Here is a 22115-nt window from a genome sequence, read left to right on the forward strand (position 1 = left end):
AAGTATATATTTTAACAGACAGCCTGCTCAACACCAAAGGAAAAAAATATATAAACATATGCACACATCAGTATAGCCGCCCACACACAGGAAGAAGTTTAATTTTCTCTCCCATTGTAATAGCATCTCGGCGTTTTTTTCCGAAAGTAAGTCTGTTTTTATAGTAATTGAAGTTTAAGTTGCTCTGCAAGTTTGATGCAACTCAATGTGTCGACCACAGTTCATCTCAGACTCTCATCTCAGTTTGCAGCTCAGAAACGAACCGCAAACTGCTGTCCTCAATGACACCAATCAGCACATACCTGCAAGCTCATATAGTCAGCTACTATATCTGCACACACATACCCCCACTGATGCTTTATCATGGTATTGTGAAAGCAAATAGGAACATTGAGTACTGGGCTTCAGATGGGGCTTCTACATGTGTGACCTTAGGCTGAATGCCAGGTGGACACTGACAGGGAACTGAGAGGAGGAGGAGGAAGATGCTGGGGACAGAGGGTAAGGAGGGGAGAGAGGAAGGAAACATAGTGAGAAATAAAACTAGAGGGAGGGAGCAAGAGACGGAAAGGGGAAGAGAGTAAAGGAGGAGGGAAGAAGGAAAGAGAACTGGAAACAAGGACATAGACTGGAGCAGCCAGACTGATGAGGACGGGCAGCCATAGTGATGCCATTATGCTAGTAATCAATCCATTGGTGTCTGCGTGTCTGGGTGGGCAGATACTCACAGTCTGGAAGGGGTTAATGGGAAATCAATGATAGGGATGTGCTTATGAGCAGGACATGGGGAAAGGGGGGACAAGGGGGTAGTGAGTGAGGAGGGATAGAAAGGCAGGGAGGGGGGGATAGGAACATTGTTTCCTGTGATAGCAGCAGACTTCCCAGATGTTATCTGTCATTCAAAGCAGCACTCTGGTGACCAGATGTTTAGTCTCAACGTGCTGGAGTGGGTACACAGCTTACTGGGGGATCAATATAGGTCAAGTGCATGCTAATATTAATCGCTAGTCTGCACTGATACACTGAGGACAAAATAAAATTATATTTTTCATAAAGAATATCTTGGTAATATGCCTGTTTATTTCAAAGGGATATTTTTATGTGATAGTGTTTTCTTATTAATATGGATCATATGTCCAGCCCACCCCCCACCCCAGCAACATCTCCGTCTAAAGTCCATTACGGGAAACAAAGGGAAACGCTGATTTGGAGAGAGAGGTAAAATAAATACAGCGAAAAAACCAGTAGTTTTCTAAAAGGCCTGAAGGCATTTGGGGAGGTGGGTGGGGGTTTGGAAAAGGGGAACCAAGAGCAGGTCCCAGTGCAGTAAGGCTCTTTGTAGTTTGAACAGCCTGAACTAGCCAGAGGCTTACTGCTCTAACCCCTCACACTCACAGAGACTGTTTGGGGAAATTACACCACAGAGTAATAATTAATCAAGTCAATGCTGAACTGCTTTGATTTGGATTACATTAACATATTATCAATAATGTATTAATCAAATACAAATAAACACCTCCGCATAATGACATACTTAACTAAATGCAATTTCACACTTGTTGGAAAAGTTGTGCTCCTTTAAGCACTGAGAAAAATCACAGTAAAGTTTACTGGAAAAACAGAGTTTTTGGGGTTATGAATGCAACACCTTGTAGCACTTAACTGTCTCTGTTCATCAGCTCCCCTCTTCATCACTACATAACCCATTTTAAGTGCTTCTACCAAGAGGCAAAAAAATTATGAATTCATCTATTTATGCTCAACAAAGGGAGAATGCATCATGCAGAATAAATAAACACGCCACTGATGAGGAACCTGAAAACACAATGCACGTAATTTGTGCAAAGCTACTCCAGGTTTGATTCCAAAAGCAGCTAAGTGGATTGAGGAAAAAGAGTTAAGTCACTTTTATCATCTTTGTAGAGGAGTTGAATCAGCTCTGCTTTTGTATTTTCACTTAAATTCATGTTCTGTTTTTCTCCGATAAGTTGTGTTGTTTAAAAGCATCCGTTTCTCGCCTTACGCTTTGTTCATTGGGGGGAACTTCATGCCCAGGGATTTTCTAAACACAATTCATCAAAGTGGAACGGCAGCCTTTTTTTTTCTGCATTCCTAATCCTTTTTGCTGCAGATGAGAGATTTGCTGTTCAGACTCATTAAGATTAAAGCATTTTGCCAGAGTTATTTAAGAATGCAAAGTTCCATGTGAGACCTCTCAGAGTTCAGCACAGAAGAAAATCCTATCGACACGCTCGGTGCACTGGGGGCTGATCTTAGCCTATATTTCTATATTTGGTGTCAGTGATTGAGTGATAGCATGTGAAATGTTTTTTTTTTTTCCTGCTGCATTATGGGTAAGAGTTACAATCACTTTTCCATTCTCAACATTAGCAGGAGGCTAGAGATGTAATTCTTTTAGTCTTCATGTATTAATTCAATAACCTTAAAACTAATTATTAAGACATTTCCAGCTGCTTTCATTTAAATCTTATTTGTTCAGTTTGATAACTAGGTAAAAAACGTGCAGTCACATTAGCTGTCTTTTTGTAAATGTTTTTTTATTATTTTCATGGATTGTAAATGTGCATGAAGGTGGTGTCATATTTTGCTTTCTATTATTTTAGCTGCAGATATTTTGGCTAAGGTACAGTAAAGGGCCTCAGTCATCTGGTTTGACAGACAATAGTTCATGTCCAGCTGGAGGAGTTTGCAGCCTTTTAGCTGAGAACAAAATTATCATTGGACCGTACTGAGCGTTAGTCTTCTGCCTAAGTATTTTTAATATTAGGGTTTTTTGGCCAGAGACTCAGTAGTCTTTTGGCAGCTCTGAAGCTGGAGAAACACTCAGTTGGTAGAACACAGCTCCAGTCTCGGCACCTTTCCCAAACTTTCCAACTCCAAGTGTCGCAATCTGGTTCCATTTTACAGCTGGCCTTGAGATTGTAACAGAGCCCCTTTCTCTCCCTCCTCAACCACATATTTAATCCCTGTGCTTATGTCAAACTTAATTACAGGACCTTGTACGAAAAAATAACAAGTGAGCCATGTAGGGGAGGGAGAGAGGAAAGGCAAGTATAAAGAGAGGGAGAGGAAAAGAGACTTAGGGAGAATGCTGAGAGGTGTGAGGGGAAGAAAAGAACAACTGAGATATTTAATCTGTAGACCCAGTATGTTAAATGACCAAACTGAAAGCTTTGATGTATAAGTACCTAAGTACCAAAGCTGACACTGGAACAGGCAAAATCGGTTTGCAAAAATCCATTGATAGATAGATAGTTATGTCTGTGATATTCAGCACAATAAAAATGTATAAAACTAAGATGGTTAAACTGGAAAAAGAAATGTCCCAAGAAACACATCTTTAAATTCTCCTGAATCCCAACAACCAAAAATAAACAATTATTAGGTCAGTGAGTGTGTGTGTGTGTGTGTGTGTGTGAATGTCTGTGTGTTAGTGCACATAAAACTCTTTACTCTGTAGAAGTGGAACAGCTGGGCCGGGAGATGTTTAGTCTGTCAGTTTAAAACTATTACCTCAAACTCTGAAAATATGAGCTGAGCCTGTCGTGCATCGACACAGGGAGACAGTACTGTGAAGAACAAACCTTTGAAAAGTCTAAATCAATTTTTCGGGGAGTAACATAACAAACGTTTCAATGCGGTGAAGAAAAGGGGGATCTCTCTTTTTAACAGCTTGAAAAGCACATATTCATACAATCTTCATAAAGCAAAACAGCATAAATGCAGTATACATGAAGTCTTTTGAAAAGAGAGATGACAGAGAGGGAGAAAAGGAGAAGACACAAGGATACTCCTCAGATGAGCAGACAATACACATAGGAACACCACCCCAGCCATAGAAATCCCTTCATATTTTTTCAGGTAACACTTTATAATAACCATCATCGACAAAGGGTAAATAAGGGTAAATAGATAGTTAATTAACCATGAGTTAATAGTTATTCACTGTTAACAAACAATAATCCTTTTCACACATACGGAAATCTCCTGAAAAACTCTGGAGATTTGGCTACCCGGAGGGGATTTAGGCTATGTGTGAACGCAAACAGCCGCATTTTTCGCACAGACTTTACCCGGAGTTTCTCCGGCCAGACCCCTAGTATTTTTTCCACAGAAAATCTGAGTGAGCTGATGTCTGAACGCGGCCAAATATACTCCGGAGATTTCAATTTCAGTCAATAGAAAGAAAATGAAGTTTATATAGTGACTGCCTAAAGTGTCTGCATGCGACCTCTACGATCTCTGTGCACGTAATTAAACGGCTGCATTATGTTTTCTGTTCGTCAGTATGTTGATCTCCACTCTTTTGTGGATGTTGTCATTCCATTGGATTACACATAGCATTTATATAAATGCAAATATTCTCATTATAGCGTCGTGAAGCGCACTCTGTTGCTACGGCATTGTTTTTCTACGTCACCTCTTACCTCGGGAAATCCCCCGATCCCCCTCCCCTCTGACAGGGAAAGTCCCCCACTGTGAGGAGCATATGTGAACGGCTAGGTCGGGAGAATCTCCGGAGAAGTCCTCCTGTAACTATCTAGATATTATCCGGAGTGCATATGTGAAAATGGCTAATGAAATGATAGTTAATAATGTTTGCTAGTGATTTGTAATGCTATAATTTATGTTATGTTAACAGTTTATTTCATTTCATACAATTTATGGAGTGTTTGTTTTTGGTTACCAAATGATTTATAAACCAATTATTAATCATTGATAAAATATTAATTATCTATCTAAAAAATATTTATAGATGCTTTACAAAGTATCAGTAAGGGATTATAATCTTCAGTTCCAACTTTATAATAACCATCCAAATAATGTTAATAGACGCTTTATAAAATATTTACAAACCATATACAAACGTCTGGTTCATGTATCTCTGTAATGTTTATAGATGTTTTATAAACCATCTCTTAAAGGTTTATAAATCATTTGGTCATCATAAACAAACACTTCATAAATTGTATGAAATGTTATAATGTGTGCATCAATAAACTGTTAACATAACATAAATTATAGCATTACAAATCATTAGCTAACATTATTAACTATCATTTCATTGTTTGTTAACATAAATAACTATTAACTAATGGTTAATTAACTATCTATTTACCTTTTATAGATGATGGTTATTATATAGTCTTACCTTTTTTCATTACACACAGCAAACATTATAGCCACCCACCCTGGGTAAAACCTGCCCCCTAAAGCCTTCCCAGACTGGACTTGAGAGGCCGAGCAGTGGACCAGGGGAGGGAGAAATGTTCCCATGCCACTGGTGCTGGAACCGGCGCGCCACCCGGAGGTATTTATAGCAGACCAGCACTAAAGGGCCGGGAGAGAGGGCATGCTTGTTTTCCTTTCCATTCCCCAGGCACTTTCACCAGGCCTCACATGTGGGTGTTAAATATATACCCAAATACTGGGAGCAACATTTTTTTCCTTTTTTTTTTTTTGGTGGGGGGGGGGGAGAAAAGGAGACAGAAGAGTCCCTGGTCAGTTGGAACTAAAGTGGGTTGGAGCTGGGGGATGGGGGTGGACAGAGCCAAAAAAGTCTTGAGAGAGCGAGAGAGAGAGAGAAGAAAGAAAGAAAGAAAGACAGATAGAGGATAGATTTTTTTTTTTATTATACAAATTCTCCTTATCTGACTCTAGCCATAACATTACCACACTTCATCTGGGTTACATTCTGTTCATTGCACCTTGTCTATTTCATAATGTAAACTCTGTCACACTTCCTTGGCACCTTGTACATGCCTGTATTTTGTTGTTATGTTTCATGTTAAGCACCAAAAACACCCAAGAAAAGATTATGATTTGGAGATTGATTATGGAAGGAACAAAAACAAACAGTAACGGTAAAGCCACAGAAGACTAAAGACTTTTTTTTCCACCCTTCTCAAGCTCAAAGAGGCCCAAGACAGAGGGGAAAGCTATGTGCCAACTCTAGGACTCAGTCCAGGCTTAGACAAGGATAAGAGGTTAGACTTGGGTCATCTGGAGACTTTTCAGCGGACTGGCAAAACAATTGGGCGTTCGCAGGGAGTTATATTGAAGCAGTCCTGTTGTTTTGTCTTCTAACATCAAGGATTTCTGGATCCAAGCACCAGCACTCCCCATCTCCAGCTGCTTCCTCTATATACTCTGTGATGTATGTTTCTCTCCCTCTCTCTCTGTATGGGAATTCCAGAGTGACATTATTACTATGATGAAAACAGACCCTATAAATACTGAGCACTATGATGAATATAACAGCGATTATGGGGGTAGCGATAATTAGATCAGGAAAAGAAAGAAAGAAAGAAAGAAAGACTCATTGAAGTTTGCTCTGTTTTTGTGGTGGGGATTTCCTTTCAACCGTGTGTCTTAATGTATGAAGAATTACAGAGGGAACTGTATGTGGTAATCATCTGGGTCTCTAGGAGGGGACTCTTGAGGCCGCTTCAGTGATCCTCTCTCCTGTATCAGCTCCCTGCTCCCTCTCACATCTCTGTAAAAGCCACCCTGCTGTCTGCTTTTTAATGATGCTTTGGCCAACAAACAATTAATAAGCTGCCCCACAGATGCCTGTTAAAAATGAAATATCAGGAGCGATGGAGTGCTCCCAAATGGGGCCATCCAGCAGCTCCTTCTACTTCCTGCTATATGTTTTACCCAGGTCAGCAGATCTGATCTTTAAATCCTAAGAATACAGCTTTAACAACAGCCTGACCTGAGCCCCTGTCCAAATCCCCACCGTGCAGCAGCCGTCCCACCAGCTGATTGCGTCAGAAAGATTCCACAGCCAAGGCCTCTGTTTTTTCATGCTTGTGGGAAAATAGCAGTTCATGTTTCCTTGGATGCTTCACACATTCCTCACCCTGTCTTCACATTGCAGGGGCCCCAGAGACTGGGTAGGGCCAGAGCCACTCCAGAGGAGGTGCTTGGCAGATTAGAGGTGTGGCTAAACGGGAAAAAAAAGGATGGCCATTTTTTAATGTTTGTTTAGGAGGGAGTTGCTAGGCGATGTGAGCTCAAAAAGGCACTAATTACATTTCCCTAAGTTTGATGAGGATAACAGAGGTTGGACAGAAACTTTCCAGCTCATTTAACCTCTCAGAACACAGCTGGGAATTATAGATAACAGAACATCTGGAAGTCACAAAAATACTTCTCTAGTGTCTAATCCAAGCTAATTCAACAGTCACCACATCCTGGAATGAACGACATCCCAAAGCTAACTATCTGACAGCTCCAATATTTCAACTTTGTTCTAAAATTAAGTAGCCATGTCTGAATGGTATTCTAGTTATGTGGGCAAAAGTTCATGCCTTCTAGATAATGCAGCATTTTTTGCTCATATGTCTAAAAGTACCCTAAATCCCAACAACCCTAGCACAAACTCCTGCAAACTTTTGCACTGTTCAATACTACGTAAATGACAGATGTTTAAACACATTAGAAACACAAATATGTCATACTCTAAACTAGTCATTTAATGCAGGTGAAACACACAGAGAAGCTTACTCCACTTGGCCACATTCAAGTTTGGTCTCATCCCCAAATTCCTGACCTGAAAATTTCAAGACAAAGGTAGTTTAAGGCTTGATTTATGCACGCTCCAGTTTAGGATGAAGGGAGCAGGACACAGTAGCAAAGCAATTAATTTTGATGCTGAAAACATTATTAATGGTAATGTTTTAAACATCAAAGCGCTGGCTGACAGAGACACGGCATCTCAACTCTGACAAGATGGAACAGATGAGTTCACATGAGTCAGTCAAGGTGAGACTCAAGGGAAAATGTAATCCCTCTTTCTGTTGATTTTCATTAAGAATTCCAGGAGGAGCTGCGGTTTTAGGAGGTTAAACGTGGACATAGTTTCTGCAGTATCGTAAGCTAACATATGATGGGTAGAATCTATATTTGTCCTCATACCATCGATGATGGTGAAAAATGTAAATAAGAGAAGAGTAGAATATTGTAAGCATAGAATAATTACAAAAGGCCAGTAGTTTGTCTTAGGATGAGAAAACTTAGCCACCTTCTTGGACATAGGACATAGGGTAAATCAAAGGACACACCATCAGTTTAAATGCATGAATCTTAAGTTTATAATGACTGAGTGGGCCAGTGCAGAACACCCTCCTCTATCTGTGTGGACTCCTCACTGTAGCTTTGGGCGAAGGGATAAAGCTTCTCTCACTCCCACATATTCATTTACCCCCCACCATCACACCAATTGAACCAGGGATTCTGGGGGGGGGGGGGGGGGGGGGAGCACATTGATATTCACTACACATCTCCATCCCCCAGCCACAACCATCCCCACTGGAAACATTATTTCATTACATATATTATGCATTCAGCATAAGGGAGTTGGCGAATGTGTAGTGTGCAGATGTGTGTGGGTGTGGGTGTGGGTGGGGTAGGGGGGGTCTCAGATGTCCCCTCATATGTATACATGGCTGTGACAAGCCTGTTGTAAAAAATAGTTTTTAAGAGGGTGTAAAGACATTAAATGCCTCAGGGGTCCAGTGCTATTGGTACTTAGTTTACTTTGTAAGAGGGAAGACAAAATATTTATTTCGTACTGTTCTGTGTCAACATTAGAAAAAGGGATTCGATGTTTTGTACAATGTAGAGAGACACAGTTTCCTGCAGAGTTGGCATGTATTTGCTCAGTTCTTTTAAGTACTTGCATCCACATCAGTGCATCTAATGCAGAGCAGAAGATGAACACATACACAGAAAGAAAGAGATTAAGAAAGAGATGGAGAAACAGACAGATCTTTTATAAAACCTGGTGCTCATTGGGCCCTGATCCAGAAGCCACCAGAACAGTTTGTACTTGTTAAGTTCTTGTAAAAAGGAAAACAAAAGAACCCTCTTAAAATGTTCTTTGAAGTGGCTCAACACAAGACACTGTTGTCTCTGCTGTTGCACAGTGACCTTTCCAGAGGTCCGTCTTGTGCTGAAAGGAGAGGCCAGCCAGCTGATACACCGAGCTAATTAGACTGATTGACGTCAAAGAGTGGCTTCTATTTGAACCCTCAGCCATTAGTCAGGACTCACAACTCTATGATTGTGAAGGGCCTAAAGAGTTCAACAACTCAGATGCAGTGCCTGATTTCTTTTGTTTTTTTAACGGTTCTCTCATGTCTCTCTTTGAGTTATGTGTCATATTGGTTATTTCTTTATTATTTTCTGATATGTCTTTGTCATTTTTGCACTGACTTCAGGTGTAATCAAAATCATAAAACCTGTCTAGTTCCTTATGATGGAAAGCATGCACTTGCACCAAGCTTTTGCTATTCTTGAGCATTAAAGGCTGAAAAGTGATGAAGTGGTAAGTGCTGTCCTCACAGCAAGAAGGTTTCTGGTTCAAATGTTGATTTTGCATGTTCTTCCAAGCATACGTTGGTTCTCTCCGGGTTCTCAAGCTTGTCTTTGGACTACCACAGTTCAAAGACATCCTCACTTGGTAAATCTTAATTGCTTGTAGGTGTGAGTGTGACTGGTTATTTGTCAGCCCTGTGATTGACTGGCGACCTGTCTAGGGTGTACCTGCCTCCTGCCCAATGACAGCTGGGATTGGCTTCAAAACCTTGTAACCCCGAACAGAAGAAGTGGTATAGTTAATGGAAAGATGACACTGTCAATCAGTCACAAGGGTATCCGCATTTAAAGTATCCGCATTTTTTGTGGCCAAACTGCGTAACAACGCTGGTGCAAGTCATACTCTGGCCAGTCAACCCCAAGATTGGCCATTATACTGTATGTTAAATGTTGTTCATCTTGGTGTCTTGGCTGCATCTACAGCGACATGATTCCACCTATGGTTTCTTTAATACTTTCACGCTTTGGTATAGTAACTGCAACATCTGTAACATAAAACATGGTTGTCCCTAGAGCTTTAAAATGTTGAAAATCCAGAATGCTTTGAAACGAGAGTTCAGAGGGAAAGAGTCAACCACTGATCAGCCCTCGGTCCAGACTCAGAGTACTTTGCCTTCTACACCCGTAGAAATGTTGCCTGAAGAGAGGCCTAGTAGAGAGAAACCTCACCTCCAGTTCAAGCGGATTCCACTGCCCTTTTATTTGCTCTCGTTTGCCTGCAGGGGGAACGTGCTCCACTCTGACCTGGGGGCACTCATCCAATCAGCTCGCTATCTGCTGCAAGGGCCTCCATAATAGTGACATTTTTCCACCTCGTCAATAAAGTGGTGAAAGCCACCCTCCGCCCGCTACTTGACCATTTAACTTCTTCCTGAAAAGGCCCTTTCTTTCTGTCTGTCTCTGTGTCTGGCTGAAATCAATAAAAGCGGAGCAAGGAAAGAGGCCAATCCAGCAGCTGCATTAACTGCAACTGCTGTACAAAGAGGATGGCTGGCAGAGAAAAGGATACAGGAGAGCTCGCATCTCCAGTCTTCCCATTCATGTAGCAGTGTAAGCATCGCTCATTTACCTGTTGACACTCTTCATTGTTGTGAAATAGAGACAAGGGCATTCTGATCATGTTGAAAGAAGAAAAATCACCATCTTACTGATACATTTTGCACGTTTAGTTTTGCATACGAAACACTTCAATGTTTGCACAAGGACTAAAAGATGACATTCAAACCTTTTATTTATTCTCGAAAGGACATTGAGGGTGCCTCCATTTCCAATGCCGTCAAGATAACAAGCATATTAAAACAAGCAAACAATAACAACAACAAAAACTTATAATCAATTACAAAAAGAACTGAGATTCAAACACCTACAATTCGAAACAAATTGGCTAGAAATCGAATTCCTAAACTCTGCAAGAGAGGGAAGAACTCTAATCTTTGGCGTTTGCTTAAGGGCATTCCATAAATTTGGGGCATCAAAAGAAAATGCAGATTTACCGAGTTCATAGGCCCTTCTGCACATTAACAGATTTAAACTCTTCAGTGTATAACAATCATTGACTGCCAAGACTCAGTTAGCAACTGCATTCACACGTCACCACACTTCTACTGTGATTGACATAATGGCATCAGAGTGAGAACAAAATATCTTCCGATGAAGGAGCAGGAAAGGAAACAATGAGAGAGATAGGTTAACTCTTTGCCCATGTTGAAATTAGTGCCATGCTTTGTTTAGTCATGCTGTCGAAGCTGAAATTGATTGTGAGAAGCATGCACCAAAGAGCCGCTGCATTCAGATGAAATAAAAAACACACACTCCTGAGAGATGTTGGGGTATAAGGAGAAAGAAACAGATGGTGGAAAGAGAAGGATGGAAGAAACAAAGATGGATGAGCTCAAAATGAATTTACAAGGGGAAAAGGAGCGGGGGAAAAAAAGGAAATTGCTGAACTTGGGTACCGACTGTCATGTCTTCAGTCTATTGCTACAGTAAAGAGAGCAAGCCTGGGAGACATCTGGAGCCACACAGCACTCCACAACCACAGACAACATGATGAGGGATTAAACTTCATTACAACATGTTATGGTAATGAATGGGCTGTGGCCACTACTGGATGTGTTAGAGTAATTACCCCTCTCCAGCATGTGTGTGACTGACACTTCCTACACGTGTCTACTAGGCCATGTGTCTGTCTGTCTGAATGTGTGCATATATGGTGGTCATACTCATGGGCTGACATTTTTGTTTACTGAACTGGATAAGACGTAAGAAGTCACATGGAGGCCTTTTCCAAGCAGAAGCAAGTGCTGTCATAAAGAGCTTGACACAGTTGACACAAGATGGGCTAGACTTTACGTAGTGGGCCAATATCTGGGCATTTGGGTCTTGGGTATGGTGCCAGAAAAAGAGAGGGGACAGACGAAGCCACACATCCCAGAGGGACAAGGTCGACTCTGGGTCACAAAGGCTGCCTGGCCTTATGGCTGACAGATGTTTTTTCTGGTTCAACAAGAGTTGTGTTTCTGGAAAAAGTTATACCACACTTCTCTCCACATTGTAATTATCTTCTCCATGTAAAGACACAACTCATAATTCATCACTCAGCAAAACATAAGCCAAAGCCACTCCCTGGATTACAAAGCCTTTGATAAACAATGCCACTTGATTCTGCTATCTAGTTGTACTGCACTAAAAAGTGCTTCAGTGTTTGAGTTAGCGTCCTGGCTAGCATTCCCAAGTGGAGCGTTGGTGTGTTTTTTGCTGTAGACAGAGCTCTGGAGCCTGCTGCAGTTGGTATGCTTCTACTAATGTTGCTAATGATTGCCACAATGGAGAAACAAAGACTGGAGCCAGGGGGAAGTCTTCGTCCCCAGACTGCTCCTTGTTCCCTCCTGACAGTACAATAGGGACATGCCTTAGGTAGCTGTTTCTTTATAATTCCTCCACACATTGCCAGCATATGAGCTTCCCTATGATGGCTCATACTGGGGTCTGTAGTGTGACTTCTAGGGTGTGGTGAGTGTTCGTCCGTGGGGGTTAGGCAGGGGCGAGGCACTTGGACAATACCATAGCATTAGCAAGAAAAAATGTTTTCTTGTTAAGATAGGGGAGCAAGGCGAGATGAAACGACAGCGGATCATTAGACTGGAATTGCCTGCAGCTCGCTAATTTATGCAAATTAATGTCTTGTCTGATGCAAGCGGAGGGGGAGCGGGTACCACCGCTTGGGAAGCAGTCAATATCTAGCAACGAAAAGGTTAAACGGCAACACACTGCTTTGTTGGTCTTGAAAGAATCGCAGCGTAAGCCAGGGAGGGCTGCGGAGTACCAAGCAACAATGATCAAGAAACGCACTCTATGCCAGCCCTCTTCCTGGCAAGGCGGGTAGACGGGCAGCCAATCAGGTCCTTCTGGCTCTCTCGTAGGCAAATGGCATGGCATGCTGGCCCTCTCAATGCCCCGCCTCCCCTCCCCACTGCACTGCAGCTGCCCAGAATGATTTAATAAACATTTTGCCAGTGGATCAATAACTGTATTGATCAACCATTGTGAGAGAGTGATCCGTCTAAAACCCCGAGCAGCCTAGAGCTCAGAGATGGGAGGAGCGAAAGAGAGAGGGCTGCAGAGAGGATGGAGAAAGAGAGAGAGTCTGCAGCCACGGTGAAAGGGAGAAGAGGTACAAGGGAAGAGAATCTGAGAGAGAAGCAGCCGCCGAGCTGAAGGCAGGTGGGAAGGTAGGTTTTCGGAAAGCGCTGCCAGGCCACTGGGACTAGAGGGAAGCTCATGGTAATTGCTTTCTCATTAAGGGAGGGAGGGTGAGGGCGACTAATGACTACGGCGTTAAGTATGCGGGTAAGTCACGGATAGATAAATAGTGCAATGAAATGTGTTAAACAAAGGGGGTGATTCCCACAACCTAAGGTTGCTAGTTTCTGCAGTAGTCTGGCCTGCTATGTAGCACTGTCAGAAACATTGTTGCATGTGCGTAAGTTCGTGTGATTGCAGAAGGTGAAGGCTTTGAGTGTGTAAGGAGAAGGGCAATACGGATGACTGGTAATTTAGGTATTGGACATGTAAAAAAAACAATTATCCTCTTAATTGCGTTACTGATTGTTCTTCAACTGTTCTCTGTTTTCATCTAAGGTAAACTGAACTGAACAGGAGCATCTGGAGTATGAAAGGGCCACAGTTATTCTTGGTGACAACATGGGACAAAGAAGGCCTAGCTGATACTGTGGACATGAGCTCAGCCACAGTACAATCAATCCTGAAAATTTCTGAAAAACTCAAAGACCAAAAGGAATAGCCTTCATCCTGGATACAAACAGTCATGGAGGGAGTAAAAAGAACATCTCTTGTCAAGGCTAAGGCAAGGGAATATTTCAGAACTCAAAGAAGACATCTTTCATGAATGTTTCTAAACAACACAATAGTGCTGTTTAGAATTGGTTTGGATAAAGCAAGCTTTGGGATGTTTGGACATTTTGACAGTCTATTGGATTGGATTTAATTTTCATCCTGTTTTTGAATTTTGTTGATTCTTTTCTGAACAGACGACTGAGTGGACAACTCAGCAACTGCAGTGAATGTTCAATTCAAGGCCCCAAGCTGAGCAGCACTGGAGGAGGAGGAGTCAAAAGACTCTTGGGAACATCCCCCAAAAAGCTAAAGGGAAATCAAGTTTCCATTGATTGATTTTAATGCGATTTCCTTGTGCTTAATTGCGGATATTAGGGAAGATATATTCCCCCCAATGGCAGAGGATGACCCTGATAACTAAAAAAACCCACTTTGCACTAAAAGTGGTGACTGTGGGAACACAGAGAAAAAGGTCAACACTCTTAATGTTAGGTGCTTTGAAAACATGCAGTTTGTGATTGAACATTATATACTGATGACAAAAAGTAACTACAAACAACAAAAGCAAATTAAATAGGATTGTGAAATACATAATGCAAATCACTCAAAGTTTGTAGATGTTAAAGTCCAAGTTCTTCACTGCATGGTAGCATTCACTGTGTATGTTGAACAATATATAGTTTTGACTCTTTCTATACAAGAAATACAAGACTGGAAAGGCCACCAGTAGCTTTGCCAAAAAAAAAAATTAAAATTAAAAGAAAAACAAGACTTTTTATTACTGCTGGCTATTTTACAATATGTTATTACTTGTCATGTAAGGCTGTTATAAGATAATGGATCGAAGCCCCGCTCTTGACTCAGGACCAGGTTGTTGTGGTCTCTTGAGCCACACTTTTAAGACAACTATATCTGAGGTAAAGTCAAAGTAAGTCAAACAATATGACTCAATTGTTGTTTAAGTAAAGCTTTCTTTCAAGCTTTCTTGACTCAAAGTTTCTCAATGTACACAACATGGATCATGAGCTCAGTGTAGCAACAGTTAACTATATTAAATGTATGGTGAAGTTCTCTTTTCAAGCCCAAGGATATTTACAGTTGCATAGACAGGAAAGCTATATGGATAAAGTGTGCTGTAAATAGTAAGCAGTAAAGCACTGATTTGAAAAACAACAACAATGGCAGCAACAATTATGCTTAGTAATAGTACATCTCCTATAATAGATATGTGCTTGAATCAGGTGCCATAAATCCTCAGAGTTCAGGTCAATGGCTTTTCATGTCACATAGAGTTAAACCGAATTTGGCTGCTCATCATATCATTTCTGGTTAATATGTTGACTTTAGTGAGATATCTGTTTTGGATTTATCCTAATCTGATATCTCACTTTAGCTATGCATTTGTACGTCTCTACATATTGATGTGTAGATTTATGCTTAGAAAAATACATAGACAGAAAGAAAGATGTACCGAATAAGGTTTAGTAATGAACTTTCAATGGCTTCCGAAGTATTTGTTCCGTATTAATATCAATATCAATGTAATTTCAATGGTATTAACACCGAAGTGTTTAATCTTCAGCGTAATCACCTAACACAGATTTAAATCATGCATTATCAAAGCAGCTCTGAGACAGTGAATCATTTTCTTGTTTCCTTTCATCCTTTTTTTGTTTGAGTCAGACTCTTAAAAAAAACAAACCCTTGGATGAGTGCCAGAGCATAAATTAGGATCTTCATTAGACACATCAAATCTAAATCACTTTTCAATTAACAGGCCAGTCAACCCGAACTAATCAACCAATTAGTCTTTGCGTGTTCACAGAAAAGCTAACAAAAGCACACGAGTCCCCTGGGAAAGCAGTAAAACACTGCCAAGACTGACAGTGCAAATGAGAAGCTACTGGTTTACAAGAGAGAGGGAGGATCAGAAAGTGGCAGGGAATACTTGTGACACTGGGCTCACATCACTGTCACTTTTGGGGAAATGAAACTTCAACTTATAAGAGATATTGAACTGTGTTTAAGAAAGTGTAAAGGGATGCCTGTAGAAAAGGAATACATCATATAATCTTTGATTAGAGAGCTTTTGATCTATTGACAATTTTCAATAGGTATACAGTTTTCAGATTTATGTTTCCACTTGTATTCTTACGCTAATGAGAGGTGAATAAATAGTAGTTTAACACTCATTAACTCATATTTTATTAGAGTAAAATCCACTGCAAATTCAATGAAAACAGGGGAAGTTTATTATGTTTTCACTTCATTTGATTATGTTAATTGCCACTTGGCACGTAATGTCCTACTTCAATGCATGATTATCGTGATTTGAAAGAAAATTCTAATTATTATTATTCAGTTTTAATTCATCACTTGTGCTGATCAGATTTGACATTTTACTAACTCTTAATCAAGACCATTTGAGAACATATAACAACATGTTTGTGAATGGTACGTTATAGCAGAGTGAAACACTTCAAGGGGCAACAATCGACGCCCAAGGGCTGCTGGGATGTTGGGTGTTGAACATACCTTTAGGCCACAGAAAGGATAGGCAGCACAGGCTGTTCAAAGATCTTCCTCACACAGCAGAATGCAACCTACGAGGCAAACAAACACACATATGACATATACAAACAAACATATATGCATACATACAAACATACATACACATACTGGACAGAATAAAAAGAGGACCGGTTGCGGATTTTTAAAATGCTGACACTAATGACTTTAAACCATTTTGTATATTGTTCAATTTTTAAGGCATAATAAAAGAAACCCAGATAAGAAAACATGAGCATTATTTTTCTGCCCCTTCTATGCCTCAAATGTAAAGGGTCAGGATTTAAAGGTTCTTGCCTACAGGCCAGAAGGGGGTTGCAGAGAGGAGAACACCATTATCGTACCAGTAAATGTCAGAACAACCCCGTCTAATTGTGCCATTACTAATTCATGTTTATTAATGCAGTGATGTATTATGGCTCTACACACAGACTGAGCTTGTCTCTGCCTGTCACATACAGCTCATTCTATGCTGGGGAGGGCTGCAGGGAGTGTGTCAGGTTCTGGGGAGTGTATGGGAGCATATGGTACATGTAGTGACAGTGCCAAGTGGTGTGTGGCTTTAACATGAAGGAAGAGGGGGTGAGAAGGGAGTTGACTGATGGCGCTGGTGTCTTCTCACTGGCCCTGTGCCAGGGCCCGCTGGTCCCCAGTGCCCCAACCCCCTCACTACCCAAGAGCCTCTGGGCAAGTACCACAGTTATTGTTTTCCCTGCCAAGCAATTAGAGGCACTTAAGGTTTATTTAGTCATGCGCTAATGTGTGCTAATTAGCTCGGGGCCCAAACAAGCCCCCTCATCCCATCACCTTGTCGCTCACATCAGAGTGGAGCATCAGCGGGAGACAGTGGGGGAATGTGAGGGAGGAAAAGGGTGGTACAGAGGGTGGGATCATGGTGGAGGAAGGGGAGGGAGGTAGAGCAGAGCAAGAAGGATTACATAAGCACCAGCCCAGCTCTGTGGATCAGCACTTTTTAAGAGATCTTCAGGGGCCTGTTGGCTGAACGCGTAGCAGGAGGAAAGGGCAAATACAGCCCAGTTACACTTTTATAGAATGCTTTGTGGAAAAACACCCCTGACACACACCTCGGCCTGGCAGCTCGGTTTGTCATATGGCCCAGGAGGGCTCTACTGGCCTATCACGTGACCAGTGTAATGACCTTAAAGGGCATTCTCCTCAACAAGCTGAGGCCACTCCCACTGGCTGGACTGCTCTTAGGGGAAATGTAGTTTGGGTCAGTGCATAATCTGTGATGCATTTGGCCCTCAGGCTGCAATAGAAAAAAAGAATCAGGCAAACTAGGCCAAATAGATTATGCAAAAGCTGTCATGAAAGGTAAAAACAAAACAAAAAATTGCTGGACAAACTAGTGTCTCTACTGTTGTTGGTCCGTTACACATACAGTATTGCACATTATATAAAACAAAATATGAATGTGTAATTAAGTGTAGGCGTCAAGGGCAAATCTATTAAGATTGTCTTATTGTGTGATTAAAGTTTCATTGATTTATTATTTGCTAGTTTGTAATCTGTTCCAGCTATGTGCGTTGCTTTGGTTTTATGATTATATGCATCCTCCAGGCACATGTGTCAGCTATAGTTCAGTCCTCAATTCATTCACAGAACAGCAAATGGTGATTTTGTAACCATTGTGGTCAGAGCATGAATTAAATATTGCATTCAATAAAGAACACAAGGCAAACATAGAACTTGGAAAAACAGAGTCAGCTTAGGTTAATCACGTACAGAATAAAGAGCGACAGCACTTTTTGTATAGTGATCGGAGGGCTGGAGAATGGAGGATCAATGCATGTTGAGTTGTAACTTGCAGCTTGAACAATGAAATATAGTTCCTTTTTTAAAACCACAACACAGAGTGTAGAGCACTGACTCATTTAAAATATGTGAACAGTTGAAGGTCAAAGGCAGGTTCAGCTGCATATGTGCATCTTATACATATGCAGAAACAAAACCCATCAATCTTTGCTGCTTGGAGGGGGTAGGGGGTTGGGTGGGGTATTTGAATCACTTAATATTAAAAACAGCATGTGGAACATTTTACAGCACATGCTTTAGATCATAGAAAACAGGGGAAAAAATGCTGATGCAAGGCTTCAGTCTAGCCCTTTTTTGTGTTTGTGTTTGACTGGGAGATGCACTCTAATCATCCCAGAACTGGGCCTCCTCATGGAGCTATCAACTAAAATTGCTCTGCAGTCTGGAAGGGTGGTGCTATAAATGAAATATCACTTTCAGTTTTATCTCCAGGGGCAGCGTGACGCTCTGCACCAATCACAACCCCACAAGCCAACCCTTGACCTTTTTCATCTCAATATGACTACCATTATCTTGCAGAAAATTAGAAGCGTTTCGCTATTGTTCAGCAGCGACGAGGGGTGGAGGTTATTTCAAGATAAATGCTCCTGTGTTCACGATCCATGCCGCAATCACGCACCATCAACACACTGCAGAGCAGGAACATGTCTGCTCAAGCCGTGTGGCTACATGGGTGCACATGCGCACACATGAGGATATTTGTAAATAGATTCATGTTGATTATTTGGTGCTGTTGTAGCTTTGAGTTTACCCAGTAAACCTGTCTGTTGGCGTTGGGCTAGCATGTTTCACTAAATGCTTTTGTATTACTATACGAGTACTAAAATGAACAGCTTTAATGCACAATTTACAGCAATCATTTGTAAATGGAAACACAAATGGTTGTAAAGCCCTGATTTCAGCCGTGTATAGGCAATTTGATTGCTGCTGGCTTCGTTACAAACAAATAGTGAAATGGACAAAATACTGCTGCTAACAAAGCCATTAGATGATAAATGTAAAAAGACTGGATGAAGGCCTGAAATGATACGAAGACACGATGTTGCAGGTGTGAAAACTAGCTGAGCATCCTTCAGCCTTCTTGCACATTCTCCTCAAGAGGAAGACACACAGAAAACCTGCACACACGCACACAGCTTTGAATAATATACACTACACAGGCACAACTCTCTTTATAGTCACTGTTGTATCTCTTTCATGTGTAAGTCCAAGCTTCAGCTTTAAACATAAACAATAAATTTAACAGCTAAAATTAAAGTAGCTTCAAAGTTTTATCACAGACTTAAGTTAAGACCATCACAATAATGCCTCTCACCTTAACAATGTTAATTAAATTGTGTTTGATTGCAGTTGGAATGTAGGAATTTCTGCTACAGACATAAATACAACCTATCAGTAATGCAGACCTTTGCAATGAGTAAATAGTAAGTTTGAGTCATTTAGGTTTAGAAATTTAAAGAACATACATGCTCAACTGCTTCCTTTAAAACATTTTTAATACTAGTGCTTAAAATAAAATAATGACAACAGAATTTAGCACATGTAATACATATTCAAATGTATTTATTTTAGAAAATACAATTCTGACAATTCTGCACATTTTGTATCTTATAGCCTTGTCCTATCTAACTCTGCTATGAAACCATGAAAATGAGCCTTTTAACTATTTTTTTGTAAACAGAGCAAATTAGATATATTACTAAAGTCCTGAAAAAGTCTTGACAATTCAGCAAAACATTCATAACCAATGTTTTAAATGAGCACAGTTAAGTGACAAAAATAAACTGACCATGAATGTGCAGCAGTTCTGAATGTCATAAAACAGCAGGACATCTGCAGTTCTATCCAACATATGTCAATAGCTTCCAAAATAAATGAATATATTAATATTTTTGTCCTTTTTTTCCACCTCCAACATTAGTTATTATCTATTATGATGCATGCAGTGTTACGGAGGTCACAGGATAGTCCTGCTTTAAATGTTATATTTCGACGATTGGTTCATTTTTTCCATTTCCTGTTCATTGTGTGCAAGCAAACTCCATTGTCTGTGGGTGGATTCTACTCGGCCCTCAGAGGGGCCATCCCCAGGGAGCACTGCATCTTTTATTAATCAGGGGTGCTGCACCACAGCCCAGCTTATCTAATTTAGCAGCCCGACGCAGATACAGCTATGTTGGGCTTGGTGTGGAGAGAAGGGACAGCGTTGTGGGGGTGCATATGGGTGTAGGTAGGATGGGGGTTGGGGTGCTACCCCTCATTTTTTTTCATATCGTGGGTGATGCAGGCGGGGGTTGTGAGGGGAGCAGGGGGAGACCGAGGGGAGGCAGCGACTTATCAGACACCTCGTCACCAAGTTTTAGGACTGAATCACAATACAGCAAATTACCTTCTGCTGACAAGAAAAAATGAGCGCGTCCCCAATATGAAAAAAAAATAGGATTGTCAGGAAGAGGTGACACATTGATTGCTTAGTATGCGCATCCAGAAGGCTGGGGTTCAGAGGCGTCCTCCCTATATATATGTAGAAGAGGTGCAGCAGTGCACAGCACAGCCATGAGGGGGAAGGAGAAATTGAAATGCCATGTTAGATTCGAGCCCCTTCCTCAAGAAAATCTCTCTGGTCAAGCCTATTCTAGATCGCCATATTAGACCGCCATATCATCGCACTGTGATGTGTTTTTTGGTGAACAATCGAACATGTACGAACAACCACTGAAGACAATTCAGCATTCTCTAACAATGCAGTGTGCTACAATACACTCAGTTACACAGGATATACATAGTACATAAACACTATACGACGGACCTGCTCACGCCAACAAACTACAAGACTATTACGGGGTCTATAGAGGTTTTATAGTCCTTTTCTGCTTGTCTCTCCTCCCCCTTCTCTCTCATCTGTGTCATAGCTCCGATGAATCAGTGTCACCGGTGTTGAGAGCACTTACTGTCAACCCCTGCGCCCCAGGCTACGCCACTGATGGACACAAACTATAAAATATCAGCCCCCTGGGGAGACATCGCTCAAGCACTGCCCCACAGCCTCGAGGGGGTGTGATCTGGTCAGCGTGTATGTTTGTATGAGTTTGCTGAAAGAGCAAAAGGGCAATGTGTTTGTCTGTGTATCAGTTATGATCCTGTATGTATGGTCGAATGTGGGATCATACGGACAGTTTTCACACCATTTGCATAAGAGATAGATCAAATGGAAGCTCATATGTTTCATGTTTGTTTAAAAATACCTTAGTGCTTTATTTATTGTTAAAATGGCTGTAGGAATGACTGCATAGACTCCTCGGCTTCCAGAATTGTGTGTTATCTCAACCCTGCTGACAAAAACTACAAGCGTACAACTGTATGGGGAAACCACAAATTAATCAATCAATAAAATCAATGGCTCTGTCTGAGGACATGTCCCGCATCAGCTGATAAGTGATAAAATCTCCCCCCTCCTGTTCATGTTAAGCTCAGGGAGGCTATGAGGAGTCTACACAGATATCATTTGAAGAGGGAGAGAAGGAAAATCAGAAGTAGAGGTGAGGGAAAATTTTTTTTAGTCATTTGATGAACCCTTCTCTTAACCACTCCTGTCTTGGTGACTCGGCTGCTTTTTCAATTCCTTTGCTGTGCAAGATTAAGGTTTCTGCAAGACGTTAAATTGCGTACAATTGCACTTGTGTAAAATAAGTACTGTACTGGATGCACTCTTTTATACATCACAATACAGAGTACTCCAGGTAAAAAAATTAGGATTTCTAGAAATTAATGTGTCTCTTTACATGACTTGCATACAATATCTCAAGTATTGACAATTCATTCACACTGTCTTCACCTGAATCACGTAATGCAAGTGTACTAAAGGGCTCCTTTAAATTTCAAGGACAAAGGCATTAATGGAAGAAGGAAGTAAGTTATTTAGTTTTTTGATGCGCTGTGGAAATGGGACA

The 22115-nt window shown here is 41.1% G+C and overlaps 1 protein-coding gene and 1 long non-coding RNA gene across 2 annotated transcripts in view; one reads left to right on the forward strand and one right to left on the reverse strand.

Annotated features, from left to right (window-relative positions):
* Positions 1–22115, reverse strand: part of zfhx3b (zinc finger homeobox 3b) — a 282485-nt gene that overhangs the window by 152598 nt on the left and 107772 nt on the right. The window contains exon 4 of the mRNA XM_065952964.1: positions 16297–16364. The gene's annotated coding sequence lies outside the window, so the exon portion shown is untranslated. The remainder of the gene's footprint in view (positions 1–16296; positions 16365–22115) is intronic.
* LOC136178590 (uncharacterized) lies at positions 12674–14612 on the forward strand. The gene is made up of 2 exons (XR_010665968.1): positions 12674–13136; positions 13546–14612. It is a non-coding gene; the product is annotated as an uncharacterized lncRNA (long non-coding RNA).

The sequence above is a fragment of the Labrus bergylta genome, chromosome 3 (assembly GCF_963930695.1).
Source record: "Labrus bergylta chromosome 3, fLabBer1.1, whole genome shotgun sequence".
Classification (NCBI taxonomy): domain Eukaryota; kingdom Metazoa; phylum Chordata; class Actinopteri; order Labriformes; family Labridae; genus Labrus; species Labrus bergylta.